The sequence below is a fragment of the Apium graveolens genome, chromosome 10, assembly GCF_009905375.1.
Source record: "Apium graveolens cultivar Ventura chromosome 10, ASM990537v1, whole genome shotgun sequence".
NCBI lineage: Eukaryota > Viridiplantae > Streptophyta > Magnoliopsida > Apiales > Apiaceae > Apium > Apium graveolens.
Window position 1 is genome coordinate 62,388,377 of NC_133656.1, and position 5,321 is coordinate 62,393,697.

The following is a 5,321-nucleotide window of genomic DNA, read 5'->3' on the forward strand; positions in this document are numbered from 1 at the left end:
GGAAAAAATTTTTTCAGCCCCTGTTTTCTGATTTTTTTTGTGTTTTTGGATAGGTTATTAACTTCTAAGGGTTCCTGTAACAACAATTCATGGGTTGCCTCCCACGCAGCGCTTTCTTTTTCGTCATTAGCTTGACGTTCCGTACCTTTCTCAAGTAGTCAACAAAATAGCACTAACCACCTCTCGGTTTGCCATGTCCCCATAGTAGTGCTTCAACCGCTGACCGTTAACCTTGAATGCTTGGTCCGAATCATTCTCAACAATTTCCACCGCTCCATGTGGAAACACAGTTTTGACAATAAAAGGTCCAGACCACCTTGATTTCAACTTCCCAGGAAAAAGTTGGAGCCGAGAGTTCAATAACAGAACTTGTTGCCCTGGCACAAATACTTAGGATGTAGCTTCCTATCGTGCCACCTCTTCACCTTTTCCTTATACATTTTGTTATTCTCGTACGCTTGAAGTCGAAATTCATCAAGTTCATTAAGCTGAAGCATTCTTTTCTTACCAGCTGCATCTAAATCCAGGTTCAATTTCTTCAATGCCCAGTAGGCCTTATGCTCAAGCTCCGCCGGTAGATGACATCCCTTACCGTACACCAACTGAAACGGTGACATCCCAAGTGGAGTTTTGTATGCTGTTCTGTAAGCCCAAACAGCTTCATCGAGCTTTAAAGACCAATCCTTCCTTGACGGACAAACAACCTTCTCTAGAATGCGCTTTATCTCTCTGTTAGACACTTCCGCTTGACCATTTGTTTGCGGATGATAGGCAGTAGCTACTCGATGATTCACATTATAACGCTGCATCATAGAAGTGAACTTACGGTTGCAAAAATGCGATCCTTCATCACTTATGATTACCCGAGGCGTTCCAAACCTTGTGAAAATTTGCTTATGAAGAAAATTTAGCACTGCCTTTGCATCATTTATCGGTAAAGCTTTAACTTCGACCCATTTTGAGACATAATCGATTGCCAGCAAGATGTACTGATTATTGCAAGACGAGATAAAAGGCCCCATGAAATCGATTCCCCATACATCAAAGACCTCGACTTCAAGCATCACATTTAATGGCATCTCATCCTTCCTTGACAAATTTCCCACTCTTTGGCAACGATCACACCTTAAAACAAACTGATGAGCATCCTTGAACAAAGTAGGCCAGAAAAAACCTGCTTGCAGAATACGAGCTGCCGTCTTCTCACCTCCATAGTGTCCACCATAAACCGTGGAATGGCAGTCTCGTAATATCCCCTCCGTCTCACAGAACGGGATACATCTCCTGATGATCTGATCAGCTCCCTGTCTAAACAAATATGGTTCATCCCACATATACCACTTCACCTCATGCAGAAACTTCTTCTTTTGAGCGGATGTCAAATTAAGCGGCATTATATTGCTGACAAGATAGTTTATAATATCTGCAAACCATGGTTCTTCCTCCTGAATTGCAAACAACTGCTCATCCGAAAAAGATTCATTGATTAACGTCCTATCTTGTGAATTAGAATCGGGATTCTCCAACCTAGAGAGATGGTCAGCTACTTGATTCTCGGTACCTTTTCTATCTTTGATCTCTAACTCAAATTCCTGAAGTAAAAGCACCCAACGAATGAGTCTCGGCTTCGAATCCTTCTTAGAAACCAGATAGCGAATAGCTGCATGATCAGTGAATACTGTTACTTTCGTACCAAGCAGATAAGATCGAAATTTCTCAAAGCCAAAGACTATAGCCAAAAGCTCCTTCTCAGTAGTGGTGTAGTTCAATTGGGCCCCATTTAAAGTCTTACTCGCATAGTAGACCACATGGAAGAGATTTTTCTTGCGCTGTCCCAGAACTGCACCTACCGCATAGTCACTCGCATCACATATCATCTCAAACGGTTCTGTCCAATCTGGTGCTGTAATAACTGGTGCCGTGATCAAACTCTCCTTGAGTGTCTCGAATGCTGCCAAACATTCATCATCAAATTTGAAAGGCACATCTTTCTCAAGTAAATTGCACAACGGCTTAGATATCTTTGAAAAGTCCTTGATGAATCGCCGATAAAAACCCGCATGACCGAGAAAACTATGGATTCCTTTCACCGAATTAGGTGGGGGAAGATTTTCAATGACTCCCACCTTGGCCTTGTCCACCTCCAGACCTTTGCTAGAGACCTTATGCCCAAGGATAATGCCTTCACGCACCATAAAATGACATTTCTCCCAATTAAGCACCAAATTAGTTTCCACGCATCTTTTGAGTACGGCGCGCAGATTATTCAAACATTCATCATATGAGTGTCCAAAGACGGAGAAGTCATCCATGAACACTTCGACGTTATTTCCAATCATGTCAGAGAATATAGCCATCATACATCTCTGAAAGGTGGCCGGGGCGCCACATAACCCAAACGAAACTCTACGAAAAGCAAATATGCCAAATGGACAAGTGAAGGTAGTATTTTCCTGATCCTCTGGTGCAATACAAATCTGATTATACCCGGAATAACCATCCAGAAGACAAAAATACTCATGTCCCACCAATCTGTCAAGCATTTGATCAATAAATGGGAGAGGGAAGTGATCCTTCCTTGTGGCTTTGTTCAATTTTCTATAATCCATGCATACTCTCCATCCTGTAACTGTTCGAGTAGGGATGAGCTCATTCTTTTCATTTGCGACCACAGTGATACCTCCTTTCTTAGGTACACATTGCACGGGGCTCACCCACGAGCTGTCAGAAATAGGATAAATGATGCCTGCATCTAGCCATTTCAGAATTTCTTTCTTCACCACCTCCTTCATGATCGGGTTCAATCTTCGCTGCTGTTCCACAGTTGGCTTACTACCTTCCTCTAACAGAATTTTATGCATACAATATGAAGGACTTATCCCCTTGATGTCTGCTATGGTCCATCCTATAGCCGATTTGAATTCTCTCAAAATCCTTAAGAGCTTGTCTTCCTCACTACCTGAAAGGTCAGCTGAAATAATAACAGGTAATGTAGATGAATCACCTAAAAAGCATACCTCAAGTGTTCAGGTAATGGTTTGAGCTCCAAGGTAGGTGCTTCCTCTATTGATGGTTTGAGCTTCCCTTCAGCATTCTTAAGGTCAGAAGTACCAAGAGATTCAAATGGTATGTCGAGCTTTCGCTTCCATGGAGAAGCGTTCAAATATTGTAATTGCTCGTTGCTATCTTCATCATCGCTGTCAAAATCCCCCACTAAGGCCTTTTCCAATGCATCAAACATTAGCATGTGATCGAGTTCAGAAGTAACTGCGGAATCAATCACATCCATTTTTAAACACTCCTCATCTTCTGTAGGGAATTTCATTGCCCTGAATACGTTGAAGGTCACATCCTGATCTTGGACCCGTATAGTAAGTTCCCCTTTTTGCACATCTATCAAGGTACGGCCAGTAGCCAAGAAAGGCCTCCCCAAGATTATGGGAATCTTCTTATCTTCCTCAAAATCCAGAATAACAAAATCTGCAGGAAAGAAGAGCTTATCCACCTTGACGAGCACATCCTCAACTATGCCCCTTGGGTAAGTAATGGAACGGTCCGCCAATTGTAGCGACATGTATGTGGGTTTTGGATCAGGCAGATCCAGCTTTTTAAAGATCGACAAGGGTATCAGATTAATGCTTGCTCCCAAATCACAAAGGCACTTGTCAAAAGTTAGATTGCCAATGGTGCAAGGAATGGTGAAGCTTCCTGGATCTTTCAGTTTTGGTGGTAACTTTTGCTGCAGAACAGCGCTGCATTCTTCCGTGAGAGCAACGGTTTCAAGGTCATCCAGTTTCACCTTCCTTGAAAGAATAGTCTTCATAAACTTCGCATAACTAGGCATTTGTTCCAGAGCCTCAGCGAAAGGTATATTGATGTGAAGTTTCTTGAACACCTCCAGAAACTTCCCGAACTGTCTATCCAGCTTTTGTTGCTGCAATCTCTTAGGAAAAGGTGGTGGAGGATAGAGCTATTTCTCCCCTGTATTAGCCTCAGGCAGAGTGTGTTCAACAGTAGTCTTCTTTGGTTCCGCCACTTTCTCCTTTTGCTTAGATTCTTCATCTCTAACTTCAGCTTCGACTTCTTTTGCCTTTTCAGCATCAGCTACTTTTCCAGACCTTAAGGTAATAGCCTTGACTTGCTCTTTAGCTTCCTTCCTGCCTGGTACTTCCGTGTCACTGGGAAGAGTGCCAGGTTGATGATTGAGCACTGCATTGGCTAATTGACCGATTTGATTTTCCAAGGTCTTGATAGAAACCGCCTGACTCTTGCACAACAGCTTAAGTTCCTCAAAATCAGCACTAGTAGGTGCAGCTGCACTTCCCTGTTGAGGATATGATTGCCTTGTAACATACTGCTGTGGTTGCTAGAATCCAGGTGGGTTAAACTGTTTACTCACTCCTTGCTGATATGGTGGCTGAATAGCATTCTGATTATTTCCCCAGCTGAAATTTGGATGATTTCTGTTATTAGGATGATAGGTCACTGGCACAGGCTGCTGTTGTCGCTGATAATTATTCACATACTGAACAGATTCGTTGACAAGAGAACACTGATCTGTAGCATGAGAACCTGCATAAAGCTCACAAACCATAGCTATTTGATTAACTCCATACGTAGCCAAAGAATCAACCTTCATTGATAGCGCTTGGAGCTGGGCTGCAATAGCGGTGGCTGCATCAACTTCCAGAATACCTGCGACCTTGCCTGACGTCATCCTCTGAGTTGGGTTTTGATGCTCGTTTGCAGCCATTGTCTCTATAAGATTATACGCCTCAGTATAGCTTTTAGCCCATAAGGCTCCTCCAGCTGCTGCATCGAGCATGGGCCGAGATTGGGCCCCCAAACCATTATAAAAACCAGTGATTACCATCCAATCCGGCATTCCATGATATGGACATTTTCTCAACATTTCCTTGTAGCGTTCCCAAGCCTCGCACATAGATTCTGCAGGTTGCTGCGCAAACTGAGTAAGAGCACTCCTCATAGCAGCAGTCTTTGCCATTGGATAAAACTTCACCAGAAACTTTTGCGCAAGATCTTGCCACGTAGTGATGGACCCAGCTGGTTCAGAATGTAACCAGTCTTTAGCCTTATTCCTCAGTGAGAATGGGAAAAGCCTCAACTTGATAGCCTCATCAGTCACGCCATTATACTTAAAAGTGCTGCAGATCTCGACAAAATTCCTTATGTGCATGTTGGGGTCTTCAGTTGCCGCTCCTCCAAAAGAAACAGAATTTTGCACCATCTGAATAGTGCCCGGCTTGATTTCAAAGGTGTTAGCTTGAATAGCCGGATGAAGGATGCTTGACTGAATGTCA

At 43.1% G+C, this 5,321-nt stretch overlaps 1 non-coding gene across 1 annotated transcript; it reads left to right on the forward strand.

The window, feature by feature from the left end:
- Positions 1–4,883: 4,883 nt before the first annotated feature.
- On the forward strand, positions 4,884–4,990 carry LOC141694296 (small nucleolar RNA R71). The gene has a single exon (XR_012563616.1). It is a non-coding gene; the product is annotated as a small nucleolar RNA R71 (small nucleolar RNA).
- Positions 4,991–5,321: the final 331 nt, after the last annotated feature.